This window comes from Giraffa tippelskirchi, chromosome 3 (assembly GCF_054371585.1).
Source record: "Giraffa tippelskirchi isolate mGirTip1 chromosome 3, T2T-mGirTip1v1.2.pri, whole genome shotgun sequence".
NCBI classification, from domain to species: Eukaryota; Metazoa; Chordata; class Mammalia; order Artiodactyla; family Giraffidae; genus Giraffa; species Giraffa tippelskirchi.
This window is the reverse complement of record NC_137277.1, coordinates 103228227-103241163: the sequence shown is the minus strand read 5'-3', so window position 1 is coordinate 103241163 and position 12937 is coordinate 103228227. Positions and strand designations below refer to the sequence as shown.

At 40.2% G+C, this 12937-nt stretch overlaps 1 pseudogene; it reads left to right on the top strand.

Moving 5' to 3' along the window:
- The first annotated feature begins 9074 nt into the window (after positions 1-9074).
- Positions 9075-10202, top strand: LOC145541468 (lysocardiolipin acyltransferase 1 pseudogene; annotated as a pseudogene).
- Positions 10203-12937: the final 2735 nt, after the last annotated feature.

Sequence of the window (12937 nt, the reverse complement as noted above, 5' to 3'; positions counted from 1 at the left end):
GGTCCATGAAGCAAGGTGAACTGGACATGGTCAAGCAGGAGATGGCAAAAGTGAACATCAACATCTTAAGAATCAGTGAACTAACATGGACGGGAATGGGCAAATTCAATTCAGATGACCATTTTACCTAGTACTGTGGACAACATTCCCTCAGAAAAATGGAGTAGCCCTCATAGTCAACCAACGCTTATAATCAACAAGAGTCCAAAATATGAACTTGGATGCAATCTCAAACACAACAGAATAATTTTGGTTCGTTTCCAATGCAAACCTTTCAACATCAGAGCAATCCAAGTCTGTACCCCAAACACTAAAGCTGAAGAAGCTGAAGTTGAATGGTGCTATGAAAACCTACAAGACCTTCTAGAACTATCATCAAAAGAAGATGTCCTTTTCATCATAAGGGGCAGGAATGCAAAAGTAGGAATTCAAAAGATAATCCAGGAATCTGGAGCAAAGTTTGATCTTGGAGTACCAAATGAAGCAGGGCAAAGGCTAACAGAGTTTTGCAAAGAGAATGCACTGGTCATAGCAAACACCCTCTTCCAACAACACAAGAGACAACTCTACACATGGACATCACCAAATGGTCAGTATAGAAATCAGACTGATTAATTTTTGCAGTCAAATATGGCGAAACTCTACACAGTAGGCAAAAACAAGACCTTGAGCTGACAATGTCTCAGATCATCACCTCCTTATTGCAAAATTCATGCACAAATTGAAAAGAGCAGGGAAAACAACTAGGCCATTTAGGTATAACAAAAATCAAATACCTTATGATTATAGAGTGGAGACAACAAGTAGATTCAAGGGATTAGATCTGGGAGACAGAGTGCCTGAAGAACTATGGACAGATATTCAAAACACTGTATAGGAGGTGGTGACCAAAATCATCCCCCCAAAAAAGAAATGCAAGAAAGTGGATGTCTGAGGAGGCCTTACAAATAGCTGACAAAAGAAGAGAAGCAAAAGGTAAAGAAAACAGAGAAAGATATACCCAACTGAATTCAGAGTTCTAGAGAATAGCAAGGAGCTATTAATAGCCTTCTTAAATGAACAATGCAAAGAAATAGAGGAAAAAATAGAATGGAAAAGACTAAAGATCTCTTCAAAAAAATCGGAGATACCAAATGAACATTTCATGCAAAGATGGGCACAACAAACGTCAGAATTGTAAAGACCTAACAGAAGCAGAAAGGATTAAGAAGAGGTGGCAAGAATACACAGAAGAACTGTGCAAAAAAGGTCTTAATGACCCAGATAACCATGATGATGTGGTCACTCACCTAGAGCCAAACATCCTGGAGAGTGAAGTCAAGTGGGCGTTAGGAAGCATTACTACGAACAAAGCTAGTGGAGATGAGGGAATTCCAGCTGAGCTATTTCAAATCCTAAAAGATGATTCTGTTGAAGTGCTGCACACAATGCGCCAGCAAATTTGAAAAACACAGTGGCCACAAGACTGGAAAAGGTCAGTTTTTATTCCAATCCCAAAGAAAAGCTATGCCAAAGAATGTTCAAATTACCATATAATTGCACTCATTTCAAATGCTAGCAAGAGTAGGCTCTAAATCCTTCAAGCTAGGCTTCAACAGCATGTGAACTCAGAACTTCCAGTTGTACAAGGTGGAATTAGAAAAGGCAGAGGAACCAGAAATCAAATTGCCAACATACACTGCAACATAGAAAAAGCAAGGGAATTCCAAAAAAGCATTGACTTCATTGACTATGCTAAAGCCTTTGATTGTGTAGATCACAACAAAATGTGGAAAATTCTTAGAGACAGGAATACCAGACCACTATGCTTGTCTCCTGAGAAACCTGTATGCAGGTCAAAAAGCAACATTTAAAACTGGACCTGGAACAACGGACTGGTTCAAAATTGGAAAAGGAATGCATCAAGGCTGTATATTGTCACCCTGCTTATTTAATTTACATGCATATTACATCATGTGAAAGGCCAGGCTGGATGACTCATAAACTGGAATCAAGACTGCTGGAAGAAATATCAATAACCTTTGATATGCAGATGATACCACTTTAGTGGCAGAAAGCCAAAAGGAACTAAAGAACCTCTGATGAAGGTGAAAAAGGTGAGTGAAAAACCTGGCTTAAAACTCAACATTCAAAAAACTAAGATCATGGCATTTGGTCCCACCACTTCATGGCAAATAGGTGGGGAAAAAATGGAAATAGCAGCAGACTATTTTCTTGGGCTCCAAAATCACTGTGGATAGTGACTGCAGCCATGAAATTAAAAGACGCTTGCTCCTTGGAAGAAAAACTATGACAAACCTAGACAGTGTATTAAAAAGCAAAGATATGTCTTTGCCAACAAAGGTCCATATGGTCAAAGCTATGGTTTTTCCAGTAGTCATGTATGGATGTGAGAGTTGGACCAAAAAGAAGGCTGAACACCAAAGAATTAATGCTTTTGAACTGTGGTGCTGAAGAAGACTCTTGAGAGTCCTTTGGACTGCAAGTAGGTCAAACCAGTCAATCCTAAAGGAAATCAACCCTGAATATTCATTGGAAGGACTGATGCTGAAGCTTCAATACTCTGGCCACCTGATGCAAAGAGCTGACTCACTGGAAAAGACCCTGATGCTGGGAATGATTGAGGGCACGGGGAAAAGGGGGCAACACAGGATAAGATGGTTGGATGGCACCATCGACTCAATGGACATGAATTTGATCAAACTCTGGGAAATAGGGAAGGGCAGGGAAGCCTGGCATGTTGCAGTTCATGGGGTGGCAAAGTGTCAGCAGACATGACTGAATTATTGAACAACAACAATATTCTGGTGGCCCTAAACTTTAGGGAAGGTAGAGCATGCCAATCAGATTTTTAAAAGAGCCCTAGTTAAACTATGTCTAGGGCCACTCTTCCAGATGTATGCTACCACTCCATGCACCCATCTTAGTCATGGCATAGCCTTTCAGATAAAAGGGGAAAATAGCTTTATGCCCTAGTACCAGCAACACATGGCTATATTTATCCCCACAGTGACATCTGTAATGCCACTTGAATCCTTAATTTCTCTCTTGACCAACATCCCCTGAGTGGTGTTCCCTATTTTCTTAAAAAAAACAAGAGTGTCTCCAACAGGAGAGTCTATGGAAGACCTGGACAGTTCACAATGTAGAGGAACCTTCAGCACTGGAACCGACAGGAAAAACCAGGATCCAGAAACTGCTCTGCAGGAATGATTTAGTCCAAAGCCTAGAAATTAGAAGTCCAAAAAAAAAAAAAGACACACTATACCTATCCCCAGGTTTGAGGCCCTCCTTAGATGCCATCATCCAGTCTTGAAAATCCATGTTCTGTTTGGGACAACCAAAATATCACACCCAATCACCCTGATTTCTAAATCAGATGGGCACCTTTGACTGTTATTATTCCCTTGTAGGGGTCCTCATCCCCGAGAACCGAGCCCTATGGTGGCAATCCACATGTACCGCTCTCTACCTTGAGGACACATACCAAGATGCCTCTCAGCACTTGAATTCCTTTCTAAACACTCTTATTGCTCCCGGCTTTGGGGCAAGCAGGGTGACAATTTCCACCCAGATACTGAAGGTCTGCCCCATTCCATTATGCTGTGTGTTCCACTTGTAGGAGAGAAATTCTATCCCCATTTGGCAAATCCATTTTGTCACCCAGCTTGAACCCAATCATGGTGTCTGCACCACATGCAGGAACAGAGCTTACTTACCTCTTCCCCCTTTTTGGTCAGGGACCTGCTCTCTAGGGTAAGTCACACTTCACACAGATCTGGCCTGGACTAATGCCTCCTTGCCTCAACCAGTGTATCACCACCAGAGGATATACTGTGTAGTGGTGCTTACCCTCTTGTTCTGGCCCTGGGATTAACCTCAAGGTCTGGCAGGAGCTGCCACTGAAGGGACCTCCCTACATAAGTTTCAGCAGCTTTCTAGTGACACTGCTGTAACCACAAAAAAAGACTGCAAGGACCCTCTGATGTCTACAATCCCAAGAAGATTATTTAGCCACTATGATCCCACAAAATCACCAGGCCCTATACTGACCTCAGGACAGGGGAGCACCTGTCCATCTGAAGGAAGAATGTTGTTTTTTTTATTATAACCAGTCTGGGCAGGTCCAAGAAGATACTAAGGGGCTCTTAGAACAGACCACAAAAAAAAACGAGATTTGGTCACGACAGGCACTTGGCACTTTATCTCCTTCCTCCCTTGGCTCCTGCCATTTCTGGGTATCTTGTTAGGCCTCTGGTTTGGGCCCTGTCTGTTTCAACTGCTCACAAAGTTTAGCAGGCCCCAACAGCTTCAGACTAGACTGATGTTACTAAAGTGTGGCTTCCCTGGTAGCTTGGCGGTAAAGAATCTGCCTGCTAATGCAGGAGATGTGGGTTCAATCCCTGGGTCAGAAAGATTCCTTGGAGAGGAAGATGGAAATCCACTCCAGTATTCTTGTCTGGAAAATTCCATGGTTAGAGGAACCTGGTGGACTACAGTCCGTGGGGTCCCAAGAGCATCGGACATGACTTAGTCACTAAACAAGAGTGGAAGCCGATTTCAGACATAGAATATCTTGATTGAGATCAGGTAGAGAGAGACTTCTACTCTACTAGCCAGGATAGTGCCCACTCTAAACAAGAAGTAGTTACAGAAGAGACCTCTTTATGGGAGGTCCCTATAAGGAACATGGAAATGACGAACTAACACCAGTCAAAAGCATTAAGGGGGGGCCAAAAAAAGGGAGGAGACACCAGCTCATAATATATCCTGACAAGCTCCCAGAAACATTTCCACTGGAATCCATCTTGGCTAAGTCAAGCACATGACACCAGGAAGGACCTAAATATGGCAAAAGTAAGATGAGTGGCCAGAGACAACCTGGAAACTAATGCCATCACCATAAAACCTGAGACTAGATGCCACATGGCAGAGCAGTCCTCCTGGGTTCCCTTACCCTACTGCTCTCCACCTGGGCATCCCTTCCCAATAAAGTCTTTTTCTTTGTCAGTAAGTGTGTCTCCTCAGACATTTCTGAGTGTTAGACAAGAGCTCACTCTTGGGTCTCCCTTATATCATAAGCTCTGAGTGCTCAGATACATGGATGAGTTCTTGCAGATGCTGTTGGTAACTAACTCTCCTTCCCTCCTCCCTTTGGTTTCTATATTCTCAGCTGTGTTTGGGCAGTAACATGCTCAGGGGAAGCAGAACTCTCACCCACCCACAGATTCAGGAAATGAAATATGACTGATCAAAGACAAGTAAACTAAGAGTCACCCCTTTGCTAAGGAGTCAACATGACCTAGTGCTCGCAAATAAGATGTAAGAGAAATTGTCCTGGGTTTCTCGCGAGCAGGACTTTTCTCCCTGATATAAAGAGAAATCTTTTCTCCTCACTTTGGGTGAATTGCATAGCAAGTGACACTTAAAGCTGAAGCAGCCCTCCTGCAACCAGGAAGCATCAAGCTAAATGATGAAAACTTACTACTGAAGATGGTAGAGCGGAGAGGTAAATAAAGAATCCAAGATCTTAATGATACTACGTGACTGCACCTCACTTAGAATCACCAACTTTCAGATTACTTTGTATAAGATTTCTTTTTCTCACTAAGCCAGTGCTAGTTAATTATTATTGTACTTGCAACTGGAAGTACATGATGATTTGTCATAACATGAGCAAAAACAGACTCAGGAAGAGGTTGAAGAAGTCATAAGTACAAGAAAAGTACTATTTTTACATCTTTGCACACAGCCCTGATTCCTGTCTCTTTCCACAACATAGCAGCAACACATATCAGAGATTCCCTTGTTTTAAAATTACTGATGTGTGTATCTCTCTTCCCTATTAGACTGTGATCCCCTAGAATGTGAAGGCTACGTTATATCTCTCTTGGAATCCCCTCCATCCCTAATGTAATGCTTTGCAAGTGCTAACTCAGTAAGTGTTGAATTGAGTGAACTGAAGTTTGAAGTCTGTAGCTGAGTGATTTATGAAGAATGGGATAATGTGTGAGTTGAATGAGGTTCTCCAGAGAGATAAAAATGCCAGGAGGATTAAACATGTCTTCAAAAGCACTCTATGAAATGAACGTCAAGAGATCTTCTGAAATTGGTCTTTGTACCACCACCATGATCCCATCAACACTTGAATTATTAGGTTGAGGCAGAATAATCACACTAGAAAATCCTTGTAACTTTTCATTTGCTTCAGTGATAAACATTTGATATTCTTCATTAGTTCATTAAAATGGTTATTTATTTGGATTGTGATTCTTTTTTCAATGTTGTCTACTACTTTAAAGGACCATGTGAAACAACTGGCTGCCCCCCTCTCTCTCTCACCTCAGCAACAGAAACATCACATCAGTTTGGCTCACCTTCCCAGCAAGGACAGTCATGTGCACTGATAATGGAGTTAAAAATAACTCTCTCTGTTTGGAATTCAGGATGGGTAGGGGACACATCAGCTTCCAAGACCACAGCCTTTCAGAACTGTCAACTGCCACTCAAATGATATAACATAGCTGCAAAGCATTTCAATAGCAAATATTTTCCCTGCCTAGAAGGATTCAAGGGTAGAAGGAAATCCACTTATAGTGACATAAACTCAACGGGTGTACTTTGTTGAAGTTAAATAACTCTCATTTAACATTATTATTATTTAATTGCACATAGAGCTCTAAGGTGTCTTAGGAGGCTTTATAGTCATGTAGCCTTTGACTCTCAGGAGGTCAGTGTCTGCACCATCCATCACAGATTATTAGCTATTCAGTTTTTAAAGGTTGCCAGGCGTGGAGATTTCACTGACATTGAACAGAACCTGACCCGGTGTTAATTAGCAATAGAATAAAGTAGTTATTTCATCTCATCTGTTAAACTCTATGATACTGAAATAAACAGTGTATCTATCTGAAAGTGTCAAGGAGGCATGAGGAGTCATTTTAGACCAGCCCAAGAATAAAAGTTTTAACATTATCACTAAAAAAAAATTAACAGTCCATGCACAACAGATTCCTAGATTTTATTCACTTTTGACCAGTTTTATTCTAAATCCTTAAGAAGACTGATTCCAATCATAAGCCTGTCACCACCTATTCTGCCTACTCTTGGCAATTCTATCAACATGAACCACAGTCATTTTTCAGAAGACTCTACTGTCTTATTTTATATACCACTATCTGTAGTGTGCTGAAGTGTGGCTCCTTGCTTTTACTATAAGGTAAAGCCTACAGTTCTCATGCCTCAGAAAACTAGTTTTCACTTTTACGTGGTCTTTTAACCAGATAAGGATAAATTGGAAAAAAATAGGCAAGATCTGTGTACACACTGAAATCTACAAAATATTGCTGGGAGAAATTTAAATGATCTTTAAAAAATTATCTTTATTTTAACTAGTCGAAAGCCTCAATACTGTTAAGATGTTATTAACAGTTCCCTCCAAATAGATATACAGATTCAATGCCATCTTAATCAAAATCCAAGAAAAAAATTTATTTTAGAAATTGACATGTGGATTCTAATATTTCTAAGGAAAATCAAAGGACAAAACATTTTTGAAAAAGCATAAAAAGTTGGAGGATTAATATTACTAGATGTTAAGACTTGTCTTAAATGACAGTAATTTGAGGAGTGTGGTATTGGTATCAGGACTGACAAAATAACAGTGAAAGAGCAGGGAATCCAGAAATAAATCCATATATATTTGGACAACTGATTTTTGACAAGGTTCAGAGATAACTCAATAAAGGATTTTTTTAAATAACGAGGCAACAAATATAGTTCTGTATGAAGATGATAAAGAAGATGAAGACAAAGAAGAAATAAAAGAAAGAGCATCAATACATAGTTCACATTGTTTACAAAAAAATTAATCAAACATTTAATAAGTGTGGAAACTAATGAAATTTCTAGAGGAAAACAAAGGAGAAAAATATATGCTACCTGAGTTTGGCAAAGACTTCTTTGATGACGTGAACATGACACTTAGATGAACACATACAAAAACAGATGCTTCTGCTGGGGTGGCCCTGTGAAAGAAAGAAAGGGAACTCTCTGTGGGATAAAGAGAGAAAGGGCTTCAAGCCAAAAAAGAAAGCAGTGCAAAGTTAGGATGAGTGAGAGGGCACTCATCGGGGTCAGACCAGAGTTTTGCAGAAGTTGCCGAGAGAGAAGACAGGAAAGGTTAGGGCCAGATTGTGAATTCTCAGCTAAAAGAGTGACTTTATCCTATGGGCAATGGGACCTACAGAAGGATCTGAATCAGGTGAGTAACATGATCAACTTCATATCCTGAAGAGAGGACTTTGGCGGTGACAGGGTCAAAGACAGACTGTAAGGAAGAGACCAGTTAAGGGCAGTTTCCATGCTCCAGACAAGAGATGGCATGAGAGATGGCAAGGGAATAAGCCAGGTCATTAATTGTGATGAAGTAGAGTTCACAGTCCACCACACATGTTGAAGGCAGAATGGAAGACTGACTGGATGTGAAGAATAATGGGTTAGAGGAGGGCAGCACCTGCTGAGCAAGTAAAGAGAATACTAAGGTGTTTCATTTGTTTGTTTTGGTTTTTCAGTAACTATATGAAAGGAGATGTGCATGTGTGCTAAGTCGCTTCAGTCATGTCTGACTCTTTGCAGTCCTATGGACTATAGCCTGCCAGGCTCCTCTGTCCGCGGGTTCTCCAGGCAAGAATATGGAGTGGGATGCCATGCCCTTCTCCAGAGGATCTTCCAGACCGAGGGATATTATTTATTAATTTAGGAAAAATAATAGAGTAGGGAGTACTTTGTTACTGAGTTTGGGGAGAATTTTAAACCCTTTGAGAATTGTTGGGTCAAATAAGGTATAATAGCACCAGGCTTAACAGAAGCCTCTAGTTTTCTGATTTCTGATACTACAGAAAACTTAATTATATCAAAGTCAACAAAGTCTAGTGTAAAGGAAGCCCAGTGGAGAAAAGCCACTCCAAGGGAAGAATCACCTAAGGAACCACAGAGAGCCTGAAGGGCAAAACACAGACTGGAAGAAGTTTGCAATTCATCTGTCTGATCAAGGACTCACATTCAGAATAATCATGGTGTCATGGAGAGGGATTTATTTTATAGTCACTCTATTTGGGGGAAGGTTTTTTTGGAAGCATTTTCATGCTGGATCCCTTTTCGCCTTTGATGTTTATAAACCCATCATGGTATTGCTGTACCAACAACTGCAGTGTGGCAACTTGGCTCACACTACCTGTGGCATTGCTGGAGGTACTGCATTTGTCAAATGCATCACCTGTTATAATCACTTTTATAATAGGTAATGCATTTGTTCCTGGAGAAAAGACATTTTATCATCATGAATCACTGGGCAAGAGTGGACTGGATATTCCTGTGGAATTATCTGATGAGATATAGCTACTTCAGATTAGAGAAAATTTACCTCAAAGCCAGTCTCAAATGCATCCCTGGATTTGGTTGTACCATGCAGGCTGCTGCCTATATCTTCACTCATAGGAAATGGAAGGATGACAAGAATTATTTTAAGACATGACTTATTATTTTTGTTATATCAGTGAACCACTTCAGCTCCTCACATTCCCAGAAAGGACTGATCTCATAGAAAATAGCATGGCTTGAAATAATAAATTTGTTGAAAAGAATGGACTTCAGAAATATGAATGTCTTATATCCAAAAACTACAGCTTTACTTTTGTAGTTGACCATCTAAGAACCTGGATGCTGCCCATGACATCAAGGTGACATACCCTCACAACATTCCTCAGAGAGGCACCCCCTCCTCAGGGACTTTCTCAAGGAAATCCACTTCCACATCCACTGATACCCAATGGATACCCTCCCCGCATCCAAGGAGGGCCTCCAGCTCTGGTGCCAAAAATGGCGGGAGGAGAAAGAAGAGAAGCTGTGCTCCTTCTATTGAAGAGAAAAGACACTTAACTTTATGAGACAGACTGCCATTCCACCTTGCAAGTCTGAACCCAGGGTCCTTGTGATCAAATTGTTCTCCTACTGTACTGGACCCCACTCAGTCCTGCAATGTACCTCCTAATCCATTTGTACAGTTTGTCCAGTGATATTTTATAATCATCGTCACCTCTGTGCTGCAGGAGAGAATATTTGGTGGACTAGAGGTCACCAGACTTGCATGTTACCATTTTTTGGACAAACAGCCACATTTAAGTGCAAAGAAAAATGAGTAAGATTCTAAGGTTCACAGTGTAAAAGCTTAGGGATATTTTGGAAATGTTTTAAGCTTTTGTAAACTGAGATGCATTTTTGCACGACTATGTCAAATATTTCTCACTACCATTGTTATTTGTTACAAATATTTTCCCCTAATTTAGTGGGAAAATATCGCTATATACATGGTTTTTTTTTTTTTTTTTACATCTCTGAATGTAATTTCAACACTGTAGCAGGAAGCAATCACTGTGAAGTAATACAGGCCAGAGTATTAGTAAACAATCATCAGGCTGTTAGCAGACATGGTACACACAAGACTGTGTTAAAGGCCCAATCATACTTCCCAAGAACTCCCAGACAAGAGGCAGATTTGGGGCTCCTGTGCACTGGCCAAATCAAGTGCTGGCAACTTAACCATGGAGGTGAAGGCCCTTCCTCTTGACTCCTCTTGGCACTGTCCCCACATTCCTTTTTATGCAACTCAAACCCTTGCATTCTGCCTTAATACCAGAAAACAGAAACACTTTGTCTTTAAGCTGAACAAAAATCTGATAGGAAGCCCTTCATTGTTCATAAAATCTTTGCATCTAGCCTTGCACTGAGCTAGATGTCAGAAGACCACCTGGGTCATGAGGGAAATAAGGAAAATAAAACCTAGATGAGACACACAGAGCAACCACTGGCTCTCCACTCAGAAACTTTAGTTTGAATTTTTAAAGCTAGGAATTCATAAAGTTTAGTTCTTTGCTTCTGCATAACCCTGTCTGCTTAGCGCTAATTTCTTTACAGCCTGTTGTCAGGTGTTGCTTTTTTGCATTAAAAACGGTATTTATCAAGTCACTTACCTTTTTAAAAGAAAGCATAGAAGAATATTCTGGTACTGCCATCAGAAACTCTTTTGCAGTTGCGTCTTGGTTGAAATATTTAAAATCTGCCACAAAAAAGTAAGGTCATTGTATTTTCTACACATGCCTGGGTGTCTGATTTCTGCCATTAAAACAGCAATAACAACATACTTGCAGAATAGGCCCTATGGTTTAACTTCTATTATTCTATTCTTATAGCCATGACAAATTTTATTCTTAAAACCAAAGTGTAGCCCTTTTTTATGACAGTGAGAGATCTCTTTGTTCCAGACTTCTTTCATTAGTAAAATTGAAACCCACTTTTGACCAATAGTAATTTTTAGGCAAACAGTCATTTGAGGCAATGGAAAATCCAGCAAACCAAAAGCACCAGCTCCTTCTGAGGCAAAGAAACCTGTGGGCATTGTTTCTACTGCACTGGAGTCCTGCAACTACTTTTTTTTTTTTTTAATCATAATGGGAATGCAAGTCAGAGCAGAAAATATGGGGCAGTTAAAAAAGTCTTTAGCTCTTAAGCAAACCTGTCAGCTTATTCCCACCTTGAACCAGTCTAAAATGCTGTTTCTTGCTTTGTGTACTCTTGGCAAGAATACCTTCTCATTAATTACATCACATTTTTACTGAACAGTGACTTCCACCCTACGGCTTCCCTCGTGTCTCAGCGATAAAGAATCCACCTGCAATGCAAGAGACGTGAGTTCGATCCCTAGGTCTAGAAGAATCCCTGGAAAAGGAAACAGCAACCCACTCCAGTATTCTTGCCTGGAGAATCCCATGGACAGATGAGCCTGGCAGGTTACAGTTCGTGGGGTTGCAAAGAGTGGGACACGACTGAACACACATACACATGACTTCCACCCTATAGAGGACACAGGTTTCACTGTGGGCTGGATTTACCGTGCAGACTCTTCCAGAAAGTCCTGGTTCAGACAGGACTGGAAGAATACTAACTAGTGCCCCTAGTGAAATGCACCCACCTATATATAACTCTTCCCCCAATGCTGTTTTTAATTCTGATGGGGGCTACCAAGTAGTTATTATGCACATCTGCTCCAAATCCAGCTATTTAACTTCCCTGGTTTTTAAGGTGGTTATTTATTTTTTTAAGTTTTTTTTTTTAACTTAATAAAAGAGATTTCTAATTTAGGTATCGCTCAGACATCTTTTAGTTATATTTAGAAACAAGAAATAGTTTAACCATCATCATTGCATTTGTCCTGGGTCAGAGAGAAAAGCCCTGTGTTCTATTCCACAGGTGTTTATAAGGTAACCCATTCACACTTCCTCCATCTTCTCATGGCTTTTACCTTCAGTTTGACTTTAACGTCATATCCTCATTAACCCTCTGAAATCTAAAAAAGGAGAACTCATTTTTTTGTCTTTTTAAAACACATTTTCTTTTGATTATTAAAAAACATCTTGAAGATAACATGCAAACTTTTTACCTACCCAGAATTAATAAGCATTGTACTTGCTCTAAGAGTTATAAATGATAACGTCAAAAAGAAAAAAAAATGCCTTTTTTGGTGTGGGGTTTTTTGTTTTTTATTTCTATAAGGCTCCTTTAAAATTGTAATTATTTGTGTTTTTCTACAAATAATTGTAATTATTGGAGTTTCTCTTCTTTTATTCAAAAAAAATCCAAAGAAATAAGCACTCTGCAATATGGAATCTAAAATTAATAACAAAGTATCAAGTAGAGGTTAATGTCAATACTTTGGCCACCTGATGCAAAGAACCAACTCACTGGAAAACACCCTGATGCTGGGAAAGATTGAGGGCAGGAGAGGGGATGTGAGAGGATGAGATGGTTGGATGGCATCATCAACTCAATGGACATGAGTTTGAGCAAGCCCTGGGAGATAGTGAAGCCTGGCATGTTGCAG